We start from the raw sequence: 25,332 nt of genomic DNA, 5'->3' as shown, positions 1-25,332 counted from the left end.
AACTAAATAAAAAAAATGCACCAGCTTTCCATTTTACACTATTTGGGATTCAACATTAGTTTTGACCTATAGGTTATTTTAAAGCATCATAAGTTAAGACATAAAGAGAAACTTACAAGATATACTATATAAGACTGATATAGTATCCACTACCCCACTCCCTAGTGTTGCACATAATAGCATTTTGTAAGACTATCTGCTTCTCTTGACAACCTACATACTTCTTTTAAACCATTATGTGGAAAATTAAACAAATTAAAGGGCCACATCCAATGTTTATTCTCCTTTGCCATTTAACTACATAGTACAGAATTTAAGAATTGAAAACTATTTTCAACCCTAGCCATACAGAATATTAATGCATGTATAACATGCATATACCGTAACTTTCCCCTTGTATCCTTTATGTAATTTATAAAGGTATAAGCATAATGACATCCTGTTGAAATGTACACAAAGGGGTTTCTGATTTGGTATTATTTTGCTGCCAATTAAAGTATTGCTCTCAGAATTAGTCATGACATGTCAACTGTCAAAGTAAAGGTACATAATGACTAACGGCCATGAAGCGCTGCTAGCATTTCACACATAAGTAGACTTTTCTTGTTTATGCAAATAACTAGTCCAATAATAAAAATTAAGAGAGGAAAGGGACAGATAGAAAGAGGAAAAAGTTGGTTTTGTGCTACAGACATTCTCTTACTGATGTTGGACCATGAGCATTAAACAAATGACACCAGCACGATGTTGCAAATTATTAAATAGTGTTAAACCAACATTTATTAATAGCATAAATGTTGTGTTTTGAGTGTCACCACCTAATTACATCTATATGACTTCATACAACATTATACATATCCAATGTTGATACCATACTTTCCTGCTGGGATAGTATGGTATCAAATAAAACAGCTAATCACAATGCAATGTGGCCTCTAAAAATGGGTGTCACGTTTCCTGACACCCAGTCAACACAGAGACTGTCACATTCCCTTTTGTTAAACTACTGATCTAACATCTGAACACAATTGCTCTATCCTAGCCACACAGTATTTAATGGACTCCAATGCCAACCATTCTTTGCAAGTCTGTTTCATACCAATTAATACCAAGCTTTTCTAGTCTAAAGCACTGGCTCACCCTACTGCCAACATCTATTGTATAACAATAATGTTTATGACATTAAAGGCTTGGAACTGTATGTTTCAACAATGCCAAGACCTTGCAGTAATGGGATGGTCATGGGACTCTGCTAAGTGTTGAAACAAATAGACTGAGCTGATTAGTTGTTGATCTACTGAAGCAGTGGAACATAAAAAAAACCAATGCAATGAAAAGTAAAGACTGAGAGGGATACAACAAGGAGCACAAACCTTTTAAAATGAAAAGTATACAATTAAAACTAGGGATGGGAGCAGGTATCTCAGGCCCATTTCTGTACAGATCCAGGACACTACCTGAGTCCCTCTCCAAAAGGTACAGTAAATAGTGGGGTGGCTGCTGGACAATCATAAATGATAATAAGCTCAATGACCACTGAATGAAAACTACAGTGACATACTGTATACCTGACAATTCAACATGATAGAGTCTGTACAGAGTCTAAGAACTAGGATTGCTCAAACATTCCAGCAAGATTATAATCAAAGAGTTTATAGTATAATTTTTTACAAACAAAGCTTTACTAAAACATTTAATACTGTAAATGAGCCGGCGGCACGATGGTGTAGTGGTTAGCACTGTCGCCTTGCACCTTCGGGGTCTGGGTTTAATCCCGGCTAGGCTTGATTCCCGTCTCTGCGTGAATGGAGTTTGCATGTTCTCCCCGTGCTTGATGGGTTTCCTCTAGGTACTCCGGATTCCTCCCACAGGCCAAAGACCTGTAGCTTTGGCTAATTAGCATTTCCAAATTGCTCGTAGTGTGTGAATGAGTGTGGGTATGTGTGTACCCTGTGATGAATTGGAACCCTGTCCAGGGTGTACCCCGCCTCGTGCCCTAAGTCTCCTGGGATAGGCTTCAGGCCCCCCGTGACCCTAAATACAGGATGAAGCGGTAAAGCCGATGAGAGTAAATGAGTGTAAAGTGAGTGAGCATGTTCAAAAGTCAGGCAATGAGTCTGACAACAGGTTACTGTGGATGTTAAAAAGGCAGGTGCATAGAAACAGGCAGGGAATTGAGAGAACAATAGAGTTGAACATTGTAAAGCTTAACTTGCATCTTCAAGCTACCACTGTTGGGCTTTCATTTACAAATGAAAATAATTATTTGTAAGAAATATAGAAAAGAAATGTAAAAAAGTGTGTGTGTGTGGGGTGTGTGTGTGTGTGTGTGTGTGTGTTAAAATTCAATAAAATTTTATTTGTATAGTGCTTTTATAGTGCAGTGGTCATTGTCGCAAAGCTGCTTTAAAGAATCAAAAGAAAATTAGAGAAATGAGTATGAAATGTGTGAGAAAATGTGGATGAATCAAAATGATCAGATTGTCCCTGATGATCAAGCCGAGGGCAATGCTGGCAAGGACAAACTCCCTGAGATGGCAATAGGAAGAAACCTTGAGAGGAACCAGACTCAACAGGGAACCCATCCTCATTTGAATGATAAGACAGGAATTGTTTGGCAGTGATTCTGTGTGTTAGGCAGTTGGGGAGTTTAATATAACAGGTGATGCCATTAAGTCAATATGGAGTTCTTAAAAAAGAGACCACACAGACCACACAGGACCTCCATGTGACAAGATCTACATACTGTATCCTCTGGTTCTAGTGAGGACTCTTGATGCCGCATTCTAGACTAACTGGAGCTTGTTTAAGCACCTGCACATCCAGACAGTAAGGCATTACAATACTCCAACATAGAGGTGACAAAAGCATGAACTAAAACGTTAATAAATGTGGCCCAACAAAACCAGGTGCATGATCAAAAAGTGGCAATGAGCCAGAATACTGACAAACGGTTTCAAAAGGACAGGTGCATAGAAAAAGGCAGACAACTGGTAACAATAGAGGTAAACATTGTAAAGCTTGGAATTCTACACTTAACCTGCATCTCCAAGCTACCACTGTTGGGCTCTTGAACAACGCCTTTAACCCTCACTGCTTCGTTGTTGCTAATCCATGGCTCTTAGCCAGGCTTCCTACACAGCAAATTTCCCAATGTTGTTTTATTTTTAAAAATGGTTCAACATCCAGCTGTGTTTGAAAGAATCCAGTTGAACTTAAATAAATAATATACATATAATAAAATATATTAGTCACAAGTCAGAATAAAGGAGGAGTGTTGGACGGAAGGGTTGCCATCCGTAGAGTAAAAAGGTGAAGAAAACTAGTCATGACCTCTGGCTTGGGCGTCGCCCGGTTAAACAAGGCCCGCATCCTTAGTTAGGGAACCAGGGCAAAGTCGAAAAACTGGCTACTGGAACAAAGAACACATGAAAAAAAAACATTAATTTATAAAGAAACACCTGAAAAATTCTGATTGGCCCCAGGGAAACTTAAACTGCTATAACACAAGGTTAAAAATTTCACCTTTGATCTATTGGGTGTGTCAGAAGTCAGAAGGACTGGCAGAGGCAAGGCTGCAGGGCTTCTGTCTATCAAGGTAGTATATATCAACAAGGGCTCCTCTCTTGAGGTCATCTTTTCTCCTGGCTGAGTGAGTGTATGGACAGCATGCACTCCAGTGCCTTTTACCATGTTCTGCAATGAGTTGGGGCTCACATACAGACAGCCTTCCTCTCTTCTCTCAGGAAGGCGCACACAACCCAGATGCTGATAACAGGAGATAGGAGATGAGAAAAAAAGTGCTAACAAATAAAGCAAAAAATATAAGTCACTCAGAGAAGAAAATGGGGAGATTAAGGTCAGAAGAACAGGGGGTGCAATTCGGGGTCTTTTAGTGATAGCCGCAGTCGGTCGAAGCAGATCGATGTCATGGTCATACTTTCTGGTTGAACGAGGAGAATGCAGATGGAAAGAGGCGACGGCTATAGACCCACTGTCTCACCAAAATATTACTCAATGCCCTAACAAACATCTTTATTTGTTTTTCTTTAAAAAGGACTTTATATTTAATTTTCTAATAAAAATACAAAGGACAGAATTTGAAAGACATTTCTGTAATCGATCTATCTTTACATTTCTTTCTATTGTTTTTATTATTAACTTTGTGTGTGTGTGTGTGTGTCTTCATGCTGAAGTGATGCAAAAGGTAAAAAGAAAATGCCTGCCTTCATGTCTATACAGAGGTGGTAAGAGCTGTTTGTTATGTAAGATTGTATTAATGCAATGTGGGAGATTTGTTCTTACTTCAACAATCAGCAACATGTCACAGATCCACCACCAGTCATACAGTATCTGATCAGAAGTGGTCCTGTGGCAGTCCCTGTTTTACAGTAAGCCATTGTACACATACAAAGTGCACATGCTTTTATACTCTATACTCCCCTCTGGGACATCCGCAGGATTTCTGTTTTCTTAAGCTAGATCTTAAGCCCATATTCTGATCAAGGAAACAATCACGGCACATTTTTAGAAGTGGATTCTCCAAATACAATGAATATTACGACTGATATCAAGAGGCTTTGCTTCTGTTGTTTATTGCATTTGTCCTGTCTGCTAACACTAGGGTTAAATCTATCACTTCAAATTACTGTGTATGCATGACAGAGCTGTGTCTTTTTACACAATGGCCACTGGATCTGATCCATTTCACAGATCTGTGCAAAATCGATTTAGACCTAGCACAGATACACAAGGAATATTCTTACTTCTAGTGCTAAGATGTTATGGGTCCAAATGTGGGTCATATTTTTAAAAGTGCAGTCATTTAAATCTGCTTTAAAAAACTAACAAACAAAAAAGTCAACACAGTGCAGTTACTGTCTCTGCACCAGCCTGCACAAAGCTTGGTTGTACCACAAATTAGTGATTTAAAAAATTCTGTTCCAGTGATTCATTTCTATGTTATGTAAGGAAGGGGAGGGGTTGTGGGGGGGGGGTTACATGAGGATACTTCCTCCACCACTCCCACCACTCCATAACTCCTCCCTAACTTGTTTTTTTCCACTAACCCTTTGCTGTAGACTTTTTCGTTTTTCTCTCATAGTTTACCAGGTAATTCAGGTTCTCATTCCGTCAAGCTTTTCTGAATGGTTAAACATTTCTACATACACGTTTTTCATTTTATCTTCCGCACACTGTTTTCCCCCCTTCACTCTGGGCCTAATATTTGTTGTATACAAACACACATCGTCTCTCTCTCTCTCTCTCTCTCTCTATATATATATATATATATATATATATATATATATATATATATAGAAAGAGAGAGGGAGAGCATAATGCTACTTTTGTCCAGTGACAAATTTATGTTGCAACAACAAACACCAGCGTCATAGCAACACAGCAGAGTGCTGTGATCGTGAGATCGCATCTACCACAGACGTGCAGCTGACAGTGAATCATTGTGTGTGTGTGTGTGTGTGTGTGTGTGTGTAATTAGAAATGTAATGCATGCAATGTGGCTTGATGTAGATTTTTTTTTTCCATCTGCTTTTCCTCAGTGAAACTGAACATTAGTAACAGCCTGCAACCGATTGTTTTAACACAGAATGTGATGGATAAAACACAATGTAAACAAGGCATTAATACTTATCTAAACAACGTATTAATAATATTTTTATTAAATGCCACCATTTAATATATTATCCTGCTACACAGGAGAATCCCCAGTGTTGATTTGACACTTTCAGAGTTTAAGTCCAGCTGGAAAAAAATCATTTAATGAACTTTCATACGAGTGCTCAGTGGTTAGAGGCAAGATGCATGTATGTAAACTCAATGTGTTTAATTAAGAGGCAGTCACAGAGAAGGCCAATCTGCCTTCATAAACATGGGTAAGAACTACAGAACAAAGTAAATATAGAGGCCAAGGCTTGGAAACCTACACGTGCATGTAGCTATGCAACAGTAAGAAGAAACACTAGGATATAAGTGCCAATTATGCACTAAGGCAAATAGTTAATACTCAATGAGTGGGCAAAGAGGATCTGGGTGGAGATGTAACCCAAACAGAAGCATATGATACTTGTCACTATGGGAGCAAAAAACATAGTTCAAGCAATAATGGAAGCGGACTAGACAAATGTCTAAATGGCGTGTTGGTAACGGCCAGGAAGTGCAACGACATCCGCTGTCCTTGATGAACAGACGCGGCAGAATGTCACCCTTTTTCAGGTTGTCCTTGATGCACGCAGGAGGGAGAACCAGAGGATGAGGATAGGCCTCAGTACAAGTCACAGACGAAGCAGTAGAAGCCCCCAGTTTAGGCTTTAGTTAGAAAAGGGAAGGGTTTGGCACTAACCTTGGGCAGTACTGAAGAGAATATAAAGCAGGTCTTAGATCAACCTTTGTCCTTTCCCTGTGTTGAGGCATCCTCCAGTTCTCCACTTATAGGAACACAGATTCAATCCATGTTATGTCTGTAAAGGCTCCATCTGCACTGTGACTTTTTTTAAATTATCTGTTATGGTTTGCCGTTTGGCATAACTTGAAAGGAAGATGAAAACAAAATCGGCTTTATGATGGATTTATGAGTGAGCGGATGCTTAACAAATATCCTTTATTAAAAAAAATTCAAATGATCTGAATTGGTTGTTTGTCATGGCGAATATTTCTCAAACATAATTATAGTGGCATTTCAAGCATGCATCACAATTGACCACATGAACCAGCTCTTCACCAAAAAAGGCAGGTTGCAGTATGTGACAGCAGACAGTATGCCATTGGTGAGTCAAACCATGGAATTCAATCTAATCTGCATTCCTTTTGGTAAACTGAATCTGCTGTTTATATTCAAATTCATGTTATCACAACTGATAACCAGAAAATTAATGCAAAAAGATGTAAATGAGATTGATTCCATAGCAAAGGCAAATTTTCCAGAACAAAAGCATTACCGATATTTATCACAAAAATTATTTTCAAGTGGTCATTGGGTTGGAAGCTTCTTGTTGCCCATCTCCATCTGACCAGAGGGGCAAACTTTACTTACAGTAAAAGATGGATGGGTGGCTTTATTGATTAGACTTGATTGGACTCAATCGGATTGCAATCTGGGTAATTTGAAGGCCAGGTCAACAGGATTGGGCTTTTTGCCTCTTGTGAAACGGGCACCGTGTGAGATGGACTTTGGTGCAGTGGGTGTTCTGGTGCCTTTCTATTGAGCTTGACCAACACTGGTCTTTGATGCCCGTGATAATCCTTGGGTGCCCATGATCCTGTCACCAGTTTAGCAGTATATAATTGATAATCGTTGTTATTGTATTAACATTATGTGTATGTTATTGGTGTATATTCTGTAAATTTTAAGAAAAACAGTATATCCAGAGTCTTGTGTGCCTGTAAGGGATGTACTTGCGTGCATGCAACATATTCAACAGGTTTCATGTTTGGGAGTTGATTACAGAATGTGCCTGTCAAAAGCATGCTACTGCAAATGTTTAAATGTATATGATCTTACAGTTTTACCTGCTAATTGGCATGGTGCTCATGTAAGCATTTATAACATTATAAATAATGGCACTACAGGTCTACAACTCCATTAGCACTTTTATTAATTAGTTTTTAGAGAATTTGTCCCTTTTTAACAGCTTCAGTAGATTAAACTATGCCTAAATAAAAAAAAAATTACAACTTTCCACAATGTGACTACCATCACAGGGAGAATTAATAGTAATTAATATTTAAAAAGTCACCTTTAAATTTTTAAGCATACCTGAACCGTAAGTGTTTCCATTTGTTTTGGTAGTTCCAGACACACCTTGCTTAATTGCATACACAAACTTTTATCTGAAACCTGGCCAGACTCGGCCCACTGGTCTGGAATTTCAGTTCAGGTGTTTAACTTGTCTACAGATGTAATATTTTTAGTGATTAATTGAACAAGAGCCTTATCCTGTCATTGAAAGTTAACAAAAAGATAGAAGTTGCACCCTTTCTTTGAACGGCCCAGACAAACAAAGTTCAATGGCAAACTTCGACATGGTGGCTCTTAGCGAAGTAATTACGGTGTCATTTTAAACTTGTAAGATTTCTAGGAGTATAAATGGAGTGGAAGATAGAAAGGGGAGGGATTAGGGCTGGGGTGGGGGTTTGAGGGGGATGAGGGGGTCGGCAGCTGTATATAATATCTGGCCCATCCCTGTTTGACTCACTTCCTCCTTTCTCCCTGTTCATTTTCTCTCAGCTAGCTCTCCGTGCAAACCTAAAGGTGAGTAGAAAATGAGCGAAAAGAATTTGGTTTGGATGTGGTCAATGTGGGAAAACAGTCTATGTTGTTCTTTAGATCCTATATTTCTTCTTTTTTCACTGTTAATAGTTTTGCTGCCAAATGACTGGTATAGTTTATTATCTCCAATGCATACTTCTCAGAGCAAGGATTATTTCTTCACTCCTCTCTCTCTCTCACACACACACATTCAAATTCTTGTTTTAATCTTCCTCAACATCTTTCTTGCTGTGACTCTTATTGCTACTCAACCTTAAGATCTCTCTGCAACTTTTTGCAACACGTACTTGGTTTTCTTCGTTAAGCCACTGCCTTAATTATAGAGAGCAGCTAGGGCGTTGGTCATAATCCGCTTGTTTCTAAACCAACAGTTTTATTTTACCACTCCTCTTTGGTCCATTCTTCTTTTTGCCTATTATTCCATCTCTCCTCCCTCCTCGGTTATTTCTTCTTTCTGGTTGATTTGTCCAATCACAGCACAGAGGAACGCACTTTCTTACTCCCCTTAGGGCTTAACTAGGCGTTGGCATGCTTTGGATTAACGTGTGTGTGTGGTGGTGGTGGGTTAGTGTATGTGTGTGTGCATGCTCAGCATAACCTTCTTCACTTAAACATGTCAGTTGTTAGACATCTGTCAAGAAAAAATAATGCTCCCTATGCTGATCAAAAATAATAAAACATTAATCAATTTATAGACTATGTTTAGTAGAACAAAATGCAAATTGCAGGATCCCTGCAGCCTTTATTGCTCATCTCATGACTACAAAGACGATGAGGGTACACATGTCTTCAGTGTATCTATTTTTTTTTTTTAGGCCATCATGTCTCAACTCATGCAAGCCATGGCAATGCTCATCGATGTCTTTTATAAATACTCTGGCAAGGAGGGAGACAAATGTACACTTTCCAAGGGAGAGCTAAAAGAACTGATCAACACTGAGATGGGAGATCCAGGCAAGGTATGATATGTTCTTAGACCTTACAGAAGACATTGAACAGGTGTTATATGGACATATTTAGAGATTGTGCACAGAGTAAAAAAATGAAATGACATGCCGTTTCTTTGTGTGTTTTGGTTAAAAGAGTGCCTCAAACCAGGCGCAAGTTGAAAAAATTTTTAAGGACCTGGACGCTAATGCTGATGGTGTCGTGGACTTCCAAGAGTATGTCACCCTGGTGGCCTGCATTACCATGGCCTGCAACGAATTCTTCTCAGAAGCGAAATAAATGAAGACTGGACCTTACCAGCCCTAATAGTGCACATGTGCAAACACACAAACTAAAAATTTGTATTTTTTATTAGTATGTTTGTCTGACACACAGAGAAAAATGTTTGGCATCTTACAATGACAAGTGAATGATCCAAATAACACTTTGAAATAAAGTATTTTAATAAGTTTAAAAAAAAAAAAAGCCTGTGTTTTGTTGTGTGTGTGTGGGTGTGTGTGTGGGTGTGTGTATGTGTGTGTGTAGGTGTGTGTGTGTGTGCATGTGTGTGTGTGCATGTGTGTGTGTGTGTAGGTGTGTGTGTGTGTGCGTGTGTAGGTGTGTGTGCATGTGTGTGTATGTGTGTGTGTGCGTGTTTAGGTGTGCGTGTGTGTGTGTGTGTGTGTGTGTGTGTCTGTGTGTGTGTCTGTGTGTGTGTGTGTGTGTGAAGGTGTGTGGGTGTGTGGTCAGTCTGATTCATTGATACAAACTGTGATACACAAACTGTAGATACGAGGTCAGTTCAATTAAAACCAGGACTTATGATTGTGCCGAATAACAGAACACAGTTACAAGAGTTAAAAGTCCCCTTATTTCTCTATATAATGCCCTGCTACACCAATGTACTTATCATAGCGATACACTAGTACAACAAGGTAAAATCCATGATCAGACTGCCTGCCTCATGTCTGAAACCCTGACCATCCAGAAACAAGTGGAAATGTATTGGTGCATTATTATCCTGATACACGGCACCGCCTTTAGGATACAATGTTTGAACCATTGGGTCCACATGTTCTTCCACAATGGTTCGGTAGTCCTTAGGAGAAACGCGCCCATCGTGCCCATGTGGCAGGGAAGCGTCCTTGTATATCAAAGTACTCGTATATCAGAGCAAATTTCTGGAACTACCGGAATTACTCATCTAAACAGATTCATCTCCTGGTCAAAATGTTATAATAAATAGTACACATGCGCACGGATCTTGACTATACGAGTGACCCACATGCATTGAGATGAGTATGGAAGACGATTACCCACAAAACATATACTGTATATATACAGTGCAGCCGAAAAGTATTCACAGCGCATCACTTTTTCCACATTTTGTTATGTCACAGCCTTATTCTAAAATTGATTAAAAAAACCTTTTCCTTAGAATTCTACACACAACACCCCATAATGACAACATGAAAAAAGTTTATTTGTGATTTTTGCAAATTTATAAAAAAAAATAATAATAATTTTGAAAGCACATGTACATAAGTATTCACAGCCTTTGCAAAATCTCAGGCGCATCTTGTTTCCTCGATCATCCTTGAGATATTTCTGCAGCTTAATTGGAGTCCACTTGTGGTAAATTCAGTTGCTTAGACATGATTTGAAAAGGCACACACCTGTCTATCTATAAGGTCCCACAAGTGACAGTTCATGTCAGAGCACAAACCAAGCATTAAGTCTCAAGAATTATCTGTAGACCTCCGAGACAAGTTACAGAATTTTCTGTAACCTTCCGCAGGTTTGTTCCTCACATATACAGTATATTTGTGAATAACTTGGTCTGGGAGTGTTGTACGAGATGAGCAAAAATTTTTAATAAATTTTTACTTGATAAAAAAATTTGGTTTTGTATGTATTCACTTTATCTACCAAGCGTCAAGTGAGAATCGTGAGAAATCGTCTTCTATGCTCAGCCTCTTATAGGCACCATCCACGTATACTATTTACTATAATCCTGTGACCATGTGTGTGTGTTTGCATAAAGCATTTTTTGTGTCCAAGTTTAGTGACTGTTCTTTAGTAAGTGTACTGCAACAACGACCCTTGTGAAGCGAAAGGTTAACAAGGTTGTAGCAGTGCAGAAGATTAATATGTTTAACAACAATGCAACGTCACATTTTCGCAATCACATTTCCAGTTAAACCTTGGATTTCAGCATAATTTACTTGTTATCGACTCACCTGTAAATAAAAGTGAATTTTGTATAAGAAATATAATATAATTCCACCTTACATGTAAATGAAGGTTGGAAAGAAGATTCCATTTCCATAAATATATAAAAGACAACTGAAAAAAAAAATGTTTAAATGTAATACTGTGGTGTTAAGTGCATTGTTGTTTTCTCCCAGTGGCCAAGTTTTTTTTTTTTCGGACTGTGCAGATTTTTTTTTTATTTAAACACACACATACACACAAGCACACACACATTTCTTTACTTTGTGCTGTTGCTGACTACCAAATCTTTTGTAACTTTAACTAAGTAGTTTACAGTGCTGAAACGGCGCACAAAAAAAGAAAGTTATTTGGTGAACATGTGGTGACACACGGTACACCTCCCTCAGTAACTGGATCCTGAACTTTCTGACCGAAAGGCCCCAGTCAGTGCAGATCGGAACTGCACCTTTAGCACACTGAGTACTGGGGTCCCCCAGATATGTGTGCTTAGTCCCCTGCTGTTCACACTGCTGACTCGCGATTGTGTAGCAACACACAGTTCCAACCTCATTATCAAGTTTGTCAATGATACGACCGTGCTGGGTCCCATCAGCAAGAACAACGAGGCAGCATACAGAGAAGAAGTGCAGAGGCTAACGGACAGGTGTAAAGACAATAATCTGTCTCTGAATGTTGCTAAAACAAAAGAGATTGTTGTTGACTTTAGGGGGACGCGGCGCAGCCCCCCATTGGTGTTCAGCAAAGGGGTGACGCGGCGCGTATACCAATGTGTAATTGCTGTTTCACACAATATTTATTGCTTGTTATTTGCACAAAAACTAATTTTCTATCTTCGCTGCTACTTACAAGAAATGTTTACTGTTTCTTCTTCCACCACCTCAACTCATTACCTCATCACCACGAAGTACTGAAGTGTATCATGCTGTTGTATTAATACTCTGTCTGTCGCTCTTGTCTGCCCATTTGCACATGCACTTTATGTTGTGTCCTTTGTATAGAACTTAGATAGTTTTCTGTAAATTAAAAAATGTCAATCTGCTTTGTCTCAGCATTTCAGCTACTTAGGTAACTTAGTTAGTTTTGTTAATATATGTTGTGTTGTATGTAGCATAAGTGTGTGGTTCCACTGTGTACTGAACTGTATATGGTTGAAATGACAATAAAAGCCTGCTTGACTTGTACTGCACTTTTACCACCATGTTTAAAGGAATGTCAGGCCGAGTTGCCCACCCCTTCCAAAAGGATTAACCAATCAGAAAATGCTGTCTTTATAGCTATGTTAAACAGTGAGCAGGACATCTGGGCAGATGAGGAAAAGGGTGTGGCCACTGTATATAATGGCTGGTCCACCCATCTTTGACTCACTTTCTCCTTGTTTATTTTATTTGGTCGAGCTCTCCGTGCAAACCTAAAGGTGAGTAGAAAGAAGTAGAAAGAACTTGTTGAGGGTGTGATCAATGTAGGAAATGTTCTGCAGAACCTGTGTTTAAATCCTAAATTACAGAATGTTACTTTATTTATTTATTTATTTATTCATTCATTTATTCATTTATTCATTTACAATGTTGATAGTGTTTTTCTTTGTAAATATTATTACTGCTAAATGATGGTTATAGTTTTTTTTCCCTGTTTCATACATACTTCTGTGTGTAGGATTATTTCTTTATTCTTCTTTCTCTTTTTCTTAGTCTTTCTTTTTTACTGTCTGTGTGTGTGTGTGAGAGAGAGAGTGAGAGAGAGAGAGAGAGAGAAAGAGAGAGAGATCACACACACACATCATACAAATTCTTGTTTTTAACTTCCTTAAACATCTTTGTTGCCTGTCTCTCTTAGTGCTGCTCCAAGTTAGGATGTAAAACTTTTACTTTATTTCACTTTTTCACTTTTTTGTTCTTAGATTTAGATGTGAATTCTCTGTAAAAGATTTAAGGTAAAAAAACAAGGAGCAGGCAAAGAAGGAAAAAAAAAGAGGCTGTACTTGCACTGGGGAATGCTAGGCAAGATTTGTTCGTTAATCCAGTGCCTTAATTATAGATTCAGACAGCTTAACAGCTAGGGCGTGGGTCATAATCCACTTGTCTACTTATATATATATATATATACTGTATATATGTGATACACATGTCTTCCGTCTTTTCTTTTCAAAGGACATCATGGGTGAACTGATTACTGGAATAGCACTGCTCATCAAAGTCTTTCAGAAATATGCTGGCAGTGAGGGTGACAAAAACACACTTACCACTGCAGAGCTGAAAAATCTGATCAGCAATGAGATGGGAGATCCTTCCAAGGTATGCTCTGTTCCTGGCCCTTACAGAAGATTCAACTATTTAACTATTATGTGGACATATTTAGAGATTGTGCATAATTATGGTGTAAAGAAAAATGAAATAACATTCCATTTCTTTGTGTGTTTTGGATAGAAAACTGGCCCAAGCCAGGAGGAAGTTGCCAAAATCTTTAAGAAGCTGGACAATAATGCTGATGGTGTCGTAGATTTCCCAGAGTATCTCGCCCTGGTGGGCGGCCTTGCCATGTGCTGCAAAGATCTCTTCAAATAAAATAAATGGACCTTACCAGCCCTAATAGTGTATAAACACACAAACCAAATATAACATAACAAGTAAATAAAAAAATAAAAAAATAAAACATAAAAAAAAAACTATGTTTTGTGTGTTTGTGTTCATGCGTGCATGTATGTGTATTCAAGCTGTTGACACGAATATACTGTACAAAAGTCAAATTGAGACTTTTGATTGTCCAGAATAACAGAACAATATGGTTACCAATGTTTACCTATTAATATATATTCTGAAGTATGAACAGATATGCTGCCTATTTAATAGACTTAAAAAAAAAGTCTAAACGTTGGTTAGATTTCTAAAACCTTTTTTATTAGTAAACATTTTCCATGAATAAATCTTGAGCCATTAATTAACCAAAAGCTTTGTGGGATTTAAAAAGAATATAAAATTAATGACCACAATAAACATCTTAATTATTACTTTTTTTATTACAATTTCATTATTTTTATTTGGTATAAGACTATAATACAGTTCCACCTCATATGTAAATGAAGTTTGAAATGATTATTTACATAAATTTAGACAAGACAACTGGGAAAAAAAACTCTCACTTAAGTATATAACTGCAGTGTTAAGTGCAGTAGCATTTTCTCCCAGAAGCCAAGGGAAGCCGGGCTTCCCCAGTTTTTTTCAGACTGTATTTGTCATTTGTATTTAAAACAAATGCCCCTGCCCAATCATGTATATCTATATGCACACAGTTCCTATATAGTCAAAGTAAATAAGTCAAACTAAACAGCAAGAAACTTTTGTCTCCTCATCGCCTGTACAGTTTTATCCTGTATACAGGGTAGCAGGGGGCCTGGAGCCTATCCCAGGAGACTTAGGAAACGAGTCGGAGTACAACCAGGATAGGGTGTCAATCCATCCCAGGGCACACACATAAACACACTCACATGCTTACACACTACAGTCAATTTGGAAATGTGGATTAGCCTACCCACCAAGAATCCACCAAGAAGATGCGATCTCCATGCACACAGACCCAAGGCAGGAATTGAACCCTGATCCTGGACTTTTAAAACATCAGTCATAACAACTAAGCCACTGTGCTGTCTAGCAAGATGGTGCATATGGTGCAATGAGCGTTCATCAATTACCAGTACAGACAACATGTACACTAAGGTTTTACAAGGAGTTTGCCTCCTGCTTTTCTCCAAAAAGTGCACAGTACACTACACAGACAGTATTAACAATTTAAAAAACGGTAAATAAAACAACATACAGTAATAAAAACAGACACAGTTTCTGTTTTTTAATATTGTGCTTTATCAGGTTCTCAATGTTTACAAATTTGTATATATTCTGGGGAATAAACAGATTCACTGCAAATTTTATAAACTTTAAAGAAATCAAATAATTCCCAGGGGTAAACTTTCATTAGGTTCTTGCAAGGTCACAGCACATGGGATGATGAATCAATCATAACTGCACCATTAGTTAAACAAAATTTTAATTCATGAACATAATAAAAATCGTAATTATTACTTTTTCATTACTATGTAAATAGTTTCATTTTGTATAAGAATTATATAATTTCACCTCACATGTATAAGAAGTTAGGCATGAAATGTAAATGTTTATGTAAATAGAGACAAGACAACTTAACATTGAAAACAAATAATATCATTTTATTGTTTTACTGTGGTGTTAAGCGCAGTGGCATTTTCTCCCAAAAGCCAGGGGAAGCCAGGCTTCTCCAGTACTTTTAGACTGTTTACAGTGCTGAAACATCGCACAAAAAAAGTGTTATGTGGTAAAAATGGTGTTGCATCTTTATTGCACCTTTCAAAGAGATGTCGCCCTTCCCTTCTAAAAATTTTTAAGATTAACCAACCATAAAATGCTCTCCTCATAGCTATGTCAAACAGTGAGCAAAACAACTGGGCGGATGAGAAAGAGAGTGGGGCTTGCTGCATATAATGGCTGGTCCATCCCTCTTTGACTCATTTTCTCCTTCTCTCTCTCTGTTGGTCAAGCTCTCTGTGAAAACTTAAAGGTGAGTAGGAAAAAGAAGAAAGAATTTGTTAAAGATGTGGTCAATGTAGGAAATGTTCTGCAAAATCTGTGTTCTTCAGATGCTAAATTATAGGCTTTTTATTTTTTTTTATTTTTTTATTTAGTTAGTTAGTTCGTTATTATTATTTATTTGCAATGTTGATAGTGATATGTATTTGTGAATATTATTGCCGCTAAATGACGCTACACGTTTTTTTTTTTTCCAGTTTCATACATACTTGTCTGCGGGAATATTTCTTCATTTCACTTCTCACTCTCTCTCTCTCTCCCTCTGTCTTTTCCTTTACCTTGTCTGTCACTCTTAGTGCTACTCCAAGTAAAGATGTAATACATGCTTCCTTTGTTCAGTTCATAGACTGAGATGTGAACTCTCTGCAAAAGATTTAAAGTCAAGAACAGAAGCAGATGAAGAAGAAAAAAAAGGCGATACTTGCACTGAAGGAAGCTAGGCAGGGAAATATTTGGATTTGTTGATTGTTGGCTACAGACGGCTTGTTTGCTTTCTTTTACTCCTTTTTGTGCGATAACCCAGTGTCTTAATTATAGAGAACAGCTAGAGCATTGGTCATAATCCGCTTGTTTCTAAACCAACAGTTTGGTCCATTCTTCTTCATTTTTCCCTATTATTCCATCTCTCCTATCTCCTTGATTATTTTTTCCTTTTGGGTGATTTATCCAATCACAGACAGAAGCACTTTCTTCCTCCCCTCAGGCAGGTGTTGGCATGCTCCAAATTAATGCTGCTGTTAAAGCGATGATCACAAAAGATGATAAACACCTCTGTCCATTGTTACCATTACTCTATAGACTATGTTAAGTAAGACAGAATGAATATTGCACATTCATCTTATGACTGATAAAAAATCTGCCTCTTTAATTTCTCACTCTTGTTCTTAATGTTTAGTTACTACAAAGACGATGAGGCTGACAGTTAAGTAAAATAATAAAACTTAAATCGATAAATATTTTTTTTTATAATCTTTTTTTTTTAAAGGACATCATGGGTGAACTGATTACTGGGTTAGCACTGGTCATCAAAGTCTTTCAGAAATATGCTGGCAAGGAGGGTGACAAAAACACACTTACCACTGCAGAGCTAAAAGATCTGATCAGCAATGAGATGAGAGATCCTGCCAAGGTATGCTATGTTCTTCTACCTTACAAAAGACGTCCATTAACTGTTATATGGACATTATATAGACAAGATTCTGGTGTAAAAAAAAAAATTATAATTACATGCCATTTCTTTGTGTGTTTTGGTTAGAAAACTGGCCCAAGCCAGGAGGAAGTTGCCAAAATCTTTAAGAAGCTGGACAGTAATGCTGATGGTGTCGTGGATTTCCCAGAGTATCTTGTCATGGTGGGCGGCCTTGCCATGCGCTGCAAAGAATGTTTTAAATGAAATAAATGGAGTAATAGTGCATAAACACACAAACCAAACAACTGATTTTCTTGTTTGTTTGTTTAATACACAGAAAGAAGTGTTTGGCATCTTACAATGATAAATAAATATGTATTTAAAAAAAAAAAAAAAAAATATGTATTCATAAAAAAAGCCTGTTCAGTGTGTGTGTGCGCGCATGCATGTACGTGTGTTCAAACTGATACACAGACATAAACATTGATACCAATCCTGACATTGATAAATATGGCTGTTCAAGTCAAACCAGGATTTTTTATTTGTTTAGAATAACAAAACACATATATAATTATAGTTAAAAAAAATAAAGAATGTTTTTTTTTACTATGCCAGTGTCATAATCAGACTGCCTACATTACGTCTGAATCCCTGGCCTCCCAGGAACACCTTTAATGGCTTAACCATGCAAAAAAAAAAAAAAAAAAGTTTATCTAAATATATTAATTCCTAATTATGTTCTAAAAAAAAAAAAGGAAATCAGATGTCAGAGTGCATCAATGATCAGACAGGGTGCTATAGACTCTGCCATTAGTTCTATGTCAACAAGTTAAAACATTTAGTTGCTTTTAAAATTCATAATGCATACAGTATGCATACATCCTACAGTATATATACAGTGCTTATATAATTCATGAACATATTAAACATCTTAATTATTACTTTTTCATCCCAACTTTATCATAAGAGTTTTCCACCTCACATGTACATGAGTTGATTATGAATATTCCATTAACATAAATACAGACAAGACAGCTGAGAAATAATACAAACAAAACTCTGTGATGTTGCTTACTGCCATATTTCTCTGTTTTTGATTGGTTTCCAGTGTGTGAAACAACACACAAAAAAGAATGTTATTTAGTGATTGTATGGAGATAAATGCTATTGCACTTTTTCTGTCACGTTCAAAGGAATACCGGGCTGGTTGAGCTCTCCATGCAAACCTAAAGGTGAGTAGGAAAAAAAAAAGTAGAAAGAATGTGTTGTGGATGTGGTCAATGTGGGAAACATTTTTCAGAACCTACACAAAGTTTATTTCTATGCCCAATGCCCAAACCCCAGCCACTGCATGCAGTGCCGCTCCCAAACCTGGATAAAATGGCAGGGTTCCATCAGGAAGGGGTGTAAACTGTCTACAAAATGTTTAAGGTTAGGCACAGAATCAGGTGAAGAAGAAAAAGGAGGCTGTACTTGCGCCAAAGTAAGCTAGTTAGGGAACCGTTTGACTTTCTTTACTATGATTTGTTCAGTAACCCAGTGTCTTAATTGTAGAGAACAACTAGGGTGTTGGTCATAATCCGCTTGGGTGTGAACCAACTGGTTTACTTATCAATCCTTTTTGGTCCATCCTCGTTTGTTTCTCCCTTTTATTCCATCTCCCCCCTCCCTCCTGGATTATTTCTTCTTTTTGGGTGATTCATCCATTTAAAACTCAGAAGGAAGGACATTCTTACTCCGTTTAGGGCGAGGCTAGGCGTTGGCACAGATTGTATTGACATGTGGGGGTGTGCAGGTGAGTCAGTGTGCGTGCTCAGCTTTCATTTAAATATGTCAGGTGTTAGACATTTGTTCTGTCAAGAAAAAATACCCAGTGGCTGTTATTATAAATTCTTCCTTTCTGTATTTGAATTTGTATCCAGTTCCTTATCACTAATGATCCTTATCACAAGCTAAATCTTTAAAGAGTATTGCAGCTTGGTTGGCTTAATCTTCCTGAAGTAAAATATTATCTGTATTGCATTTTAAAATGACAAGTAAATGAGGCAAATAAAAGTATAACGGATTTTAATACGTTTTAAATAAAAAAGCCTGTGTTGTTGTAGTGTGTGTGTGTGTGTGTGTGTGTGTGTGAGTTATAACTCAGTTATAAGAGTAAAAACTCCCTTAATTTCTCCATATAATCTCCTGCGACACTAATGAAGTATTCAAGCACTTTACTTCAAAGCACTTCAAAGGTTCAGGAGATTTTTTGCAAAAACACTTGAGCTCACAAGGTCATGGAATGATGAATCAATAATAATCGAACCATTCATTAATCAAAAGTTTGTTGTGATTGATATATACATATATATGTATATATACTGTTAGAAGTTTTTTACTGTTCTCAGTGTGCAGGATTATTTCTTCGCTCCTCTCTTTTTCTTTCTGTCTTTTTCTCTTTTTTTGTCTGTGTGTGTGAGAGAGAAATCACACACACACATGCACGCCAGCATGCACACGCTTACACACAAATTCTTGTTTTAATCATCCGCAAACATCTTTGTTGCCTGTCACCCTAAGTGCTCCCCCAAGTTAAGACATAACACATGCTTTATTTCACTTTTGTACAGTTCTTAGACTGAGATATGAACTCTCTGCAAAAGATTTAAGGTCAAGAACAGAAGCAGGCGAAGAAGAAAAAGTAGGCTACATTTGCACAGGGGAATATTTGAAAGACAGCTTTCTTTACTCGGTTTTGTTCGTTAACTCACTGTGTTAATTATAAAGAACAGCTAGGGCTACGCCTTAATCCGCTTGTGTTTAAACTAACTCTTTTACTTTACCACTCCTCTTTAGTCCATCCTTGTTCTTTCTTCCCTATTATTCCATCTCTCCTCCCTCCTGGGTTACTTCTTCTTTCTGAGTGGTTTATCCAATCACAGCACAAAGGGGAGGGACTTTCTTATTCCTAGGCGTTGGCATGCTTTGTATTAACATGTGTGTGTGTGTGTGTGTGTGTGTGTGTGCACGCTCAGCATAACCTCCTTCACTTGTTAGACTGTTGGACAATTGTTCTATCAAAGATGTTCTATCAAAAATTCTTCCCCTGTTTATTTGCATTTGTATCCAGTTCCTTCATTGGCCCGCTAGGAGATAAAGTGCTGATCTGTAATGATAATAAACATCTCCATTCATTTAGGAAATTAAATGCACACTGCACTATCCCTGCAGCATTTATTGCTCATCTTATTTCTGATAAAAAAGTTCAGTAAGAAAATAGAACTTATTTCAATAACTAATTGGTTTTTCTAATCTTTTCTTTTCAAAGGACATTGTGTTTAAACTGCTGCAAGCCATGACAGTGCTCATTGATGTCTTTAATAAATACTCTGGAAAGGAGGGAGACAAACTAACACTTACCAAGGGAGAGCGTTTCTTTGTGTGTTTTGGTTAAAAGGCTAGCTCGAACCAGGCGCAAGTTGAAAAAAAACATATTTTTTAAGGACCTGGACGATAATGCTGATGGTGTCGTTGACTTTCAGGAGTACAGTATATAAAGGCAATCAGCGCAAACGCGCTGCACCTGTCTGTGCGTCTAAGGCCCCTGATACCTGTGCACTTTGTGCGAACATTAGGTAACTCCCAGTATGGTATCAGAGCCAAAGACAAAGCGCGCGTCAATGACAAAGGCGAAGACCCAGCCAAAGTCCACAAAAAGAAGCCGAACTTGAGTGAGAGAGAGCAGAATGCCACCCGTTAAGCATGTTCTCTCACCTTGAGTTAAAGCTAAAAGCACATATATATTAAAAATAACACATAAGCCCTAAAAAGGGGTTGACTTGTCCAGAGAGGGCGAGAGTTTATTTTTGGTTTTCAGACCCCCCAGACTCGAGGATACGGTGGAGTTCTGTTTGTTTTTTGTCTTCAGTTTTCTTTAATTTCTTTTCAGAAAATAATCCCATGCTATCTCCAAACAGGAAGGTCCTCCTGTGTATGTCATAAGCACTCTCATGTCCTCCTATGTTATTAACCCCTTTAGATTCCCTGCGTAAGGCCTCTTATAAGTACCATGTAACAAAGTTATCTGTCAGTATTTAGGGATCAATTGTTCCACTCTCTGAATATTCATGGGATCAACCCCATCACGCATTATGCTTGATGTCAACCGTTCAAAAAGGGTATATACCTTTATTTTGAGAAATTCCATCATGTACTGTACAGTAGTGGTTAGCACTGTCGCCTTGCACTTTCAGGTCCCGGGTTCAATTCCCGCATCGGGTCTGTGTGCATGGAGTTTGCATGTTCTCCCTGTGCTTTGTGGGTTTCCTCCGGGTTCTCTGGTTTTCTCCCACAGTCCAAAGACATAGATCACAAATTGCCCGTAGTGTGCGAATGTACAAAAATGAATAATGAAAAATGAATAAATATGATGGTCACCACTGGCCTCCATGGTCTGTAGTTGAACTACAGTGGTTAGATAGAATACAATACAATACAATACAATACAATAGAATTGCCTCTCTCTATTTAAATAAATACAAAGGAGACAACTGAGACAATATCAAAAAGAAATGTAAAGGTGTATTATTTTGGTGTTGTGTTGATTAATCCACAAAAGCCTGGTTTAATTCCTGACTTCTATAAGCAAACTGGATAAACTGCTTTTTGAGATGGCGGAATAACTTTTACAGGTATAACAATGGACTAATTCTCATAATGATATGTGCAGAAGCCAAAATAACTGTCATGATGTTCTGTGGGTACTGTACACATTTGTTCTTCTTTTCAAACTTCAGCAATACCAAAGAAGCACAATGTTCTGCATGAACTCTTGCTTATTTGTCAAAACACAAACCTTTTCAATAGTTAAAGGAGTCTAACGAATACAGACTATAAATAAAGAATACTTCTTGAGGGGATACATGTTCACTTCTTTACTACAATGTTGCAATAATCTAGTGTACCCCATGGTAAGCTGATAAATATGGTAATTGCACCGTTCTGGTGTAACAAGTTAGATGATAGAGAAGCCAATTATTAGGTAACACTGTCCAAATGTAGTCAGAATCTCCTGAAAGACAGCTTTCAAAGCTGAACACAGGGTATTTTTACTCATTATTGAAATTCGTAATTTGCAAGGATTTCGAGGATGTTTTCAGATGTCACCCTGAGAGTACCAGACACTACATACAACAGCGCCATTATCTGAGGTACCTTGGGGCGCTGATCTCCAAACGCAACCAGTAGTAAAATGGATTAACAATGCGCCAAACAAAGGGACAGTTTCTTATTTTTATTTCTGCTTTGCAACTCATAACGCATAGATTTTTCCAAAAGTAAGAATATGGTTATCTGAATTGATTCCTAGTAAAATTGAATGGGGAAAAAAATGGGATAATACATTTCATGCATCCACAAAGCCCAATCATCAGTTTATCCACTTTAAAATCATTCATAGGGCTTATTTAACCATGCGTACAAGACATGTTATGGATTTATCACCACACCCTTATTGTAATTTTTGTGGGTCAGGTTACCTGGGCATGCTGATGCATATGCTTTGGGAATGTCCAGATGTGCAAGATTTCTGGGATAAGGTGCTTGAGGTTATATACAAGATTACTGGAATTTGCTTTCCCAAAGATCCTGTTGAATGACAACTCTCAATTTCCTCTAAAGGAAAAGGATTGGAAATTTTGGTTAGCTACTAAAAAAACTTTTAGTCCAACGATGGAAACCTCCACACGACCTTTCTATTAAACATTGGTTACATTCTCTACTTGAGATATTATATTTGGAACTGTCTTTAACACGGACAAATCACGCTAAACCCACCATTTTATCTATGTGGAAGAACTGTGTATATTCAGTCAAAGAGACTTTGAATATTTAAATTATTCCCTTTTCTTTTTTTTCCCTTTAAATTCCTGAAGTGTGATGGGAGGGGAGAGGGTTGGTGGGAGGCTGAGGGGGGCAAAAATTGTTTGATACTGTTTCTTGTTTGATGTAAAATTATATGATACTTTAAAAACAAATAAAAAGAGGAGAAAAAAAAACCCTCCCCCAGTATCTGGAGTTCAAATTTTCTCTATAACTAGTACATGAGTTAGGAACATTCAGTTGCTGCCTCCACCGTGTAATAAGCCAGAGAACATCTGACACATTTACAATCCTGGAATATCCCAGCTGGCAGATCAGAGTGGATGGAACAAACCAGTATTCTGACAAGGGAAGTACCGCAAAAAAGACAAATACCTGATGAATGCAAGGAGATGGAAATCCAGTGTGTTGGATGAAGAACACCAGCACAGCAGAAAACACAGTTTAGGCAAATACTTTAAAGAAAAAGTAACTTTCTGTGCTTAATTCTCCACTTAAAAAAAGAAAAAAAAAATTGTATAGGTAAGCTATATATTTGTACCTATATGTACTTTTAAGCTCGGTGTATGCTGCTGCAATTTTAGACTCAGGAGTGGCAAGAAGTAGCTTAGCAGTTAAAGATTCCTCTTGTTCCACTCCTATCAGTGGTAATGCTCTTGATCAATACCTACTTGGTATAATGAAAGTTGACCAGAGGACAGTACTGTTACCCATGTGCACAGGCGCACTTCACACTGCCCATACTTTCCCTCTAACAAATATCTTTAAATCAACCATAGTCAGGACATGTAACATCCTGGTTTTTCAGTCACCTGATGAGCATGGTAAGGTGTTGATTCTCAAATCTTATAAAACACAAGCTAAGGTCTTTAACAATGCCAAGCCTTCTTTTTGAATTATCAACATGGGGAATATGTGATTGTGCTGTCAGGAGCCTTGCCACCATATCACGTGTATTCCTTATTGCTCTAGTAGCATAAGTCAAGGAATAGTAAAAAAGAGAAAAAACAAACCTGTAGAGCTTTGGTTTATATCAACCAAAATATTTCCAGAACAACAGCTGGCTAATTGGCAATGTCTTATGGGCTGATGAAGATAGATCCACCTCTGTAAGGATTTGCAAACAACACCCTCTGAGATTTTATGAACTGAAACATCATTTAATATGTTAAGATGTTTAAGATGTTGTCAGTTATATCCAGTCGTGCAGAAATCAATACGCAAAGCATATGCTAAATCATAGCCAAGCTCCTTAAGCGCTCCCCATGTGTCAGCTTAGAGAAATAGAAATGGATTAGTCTAACATAAAAGTAAAGCTATGTTGTACATTTTAAGCTACTGTTTATACTCTGTAACAAAAGAAAATAAATTTGCATTTTCACTGAGCTGAAGGATTTCCACCTCTTCTAGAAGCCTGTATTAGAAGAGTAAACTTTTCACAGATAGTAAATGCCTCCATCTTGTGTGATTCTTGTGGTATTTTTTTTTTTGGTCATGAAATTACATGCTCTTGGAATGAACTGAATAGTGGCAAGAGGCTCACCCAAATTATTAGCTGCACCATGAACATTTTTAGTTAGAAACATTGTGCAAAAGCCTATGTACAGTACATGAAAAGAAATCATGTAATGCAAAGATGCCTTTAAAAATAAATAAAATGTCCACCTAAAAAACTACTGTATAAAATATTTAAAATGTAAAAAAAATAAATAATTGGTGCATATTGTAAGGAATCGCCACTAGAGGGCACTGTTTAGCCCTTTTGTGCAGACTCAGTTTCCCAGAAGGCACCTCGGTCAGGTGATGCGGGAGCACACCTAAACCGAGGTAGGTCGTTAAATCTTCAATAAAGAGCTGGGGGGTTTTCCATAAAAGTAGCTAAATAAAGCCAGACTTTCGCGCAAAAGTGAGACTCAACTTAGCGCCATCTCCAAATTAAGCCTCATGTCGTTCCACAACCGTAGCTCAGCTGTAACTAATCAAGGCTTATTCAAGGCAGGCTTGCATAGTCTCACTTTGTGCGCGCCCCCGCGATATTTAAAAAGCCCAAATGATGTTCTTTATTATTTGATCTCTGTAAATACTTTAAATTGAACCTGTATAAAATGTTCTGCACAAATAAGCATATTAGAAAAATATCTGATTTAAGCCTACTTAACCATGTAAGTGTAACATAACTAGGTTGTTAATAAGAGCTTTACTGATGTGTGTGTGAACTCTACTGACCCAGTAGCCTTACCCTGGTCTTACATATTAATCCTTCACTATTACATCTCGAT

At 37.6% G+C, this 25,332-nt stretch overlaps 1 pseudogene; it reads left to right on the top strand.

Moving 5' to 3' along the window:
• The first annotated feature begins 8,188 nt into the window (after positions 1–8,188).
• LOC128520022 (uncharacterized) lies at positions 8,189–14,078 on the top strand (annotated as a pseudogene).
• The last annotated feature ends 11,254 nt before the right edge of the window (positions 14,079–25,332 follow it).

Source organism: Clarias gariepinus, chromosome 4 (genome assembly GCF_024256425.1).
Source record: "Clarias gariepinus isolate MV-2021 ecotype Netherlands chromosome 4, CGAR_prim_01v2, whole genome shotgun sequence".
Lineage (NCBI taxonomy): Eukaryota > Metazoa > Chordata > Actinopteri > Siluriformes > Clariidae > Clarias > Clarias gariepinus.
This window is presented reverse-complemented; position numbering and strand designations above follow the sequence as displayed.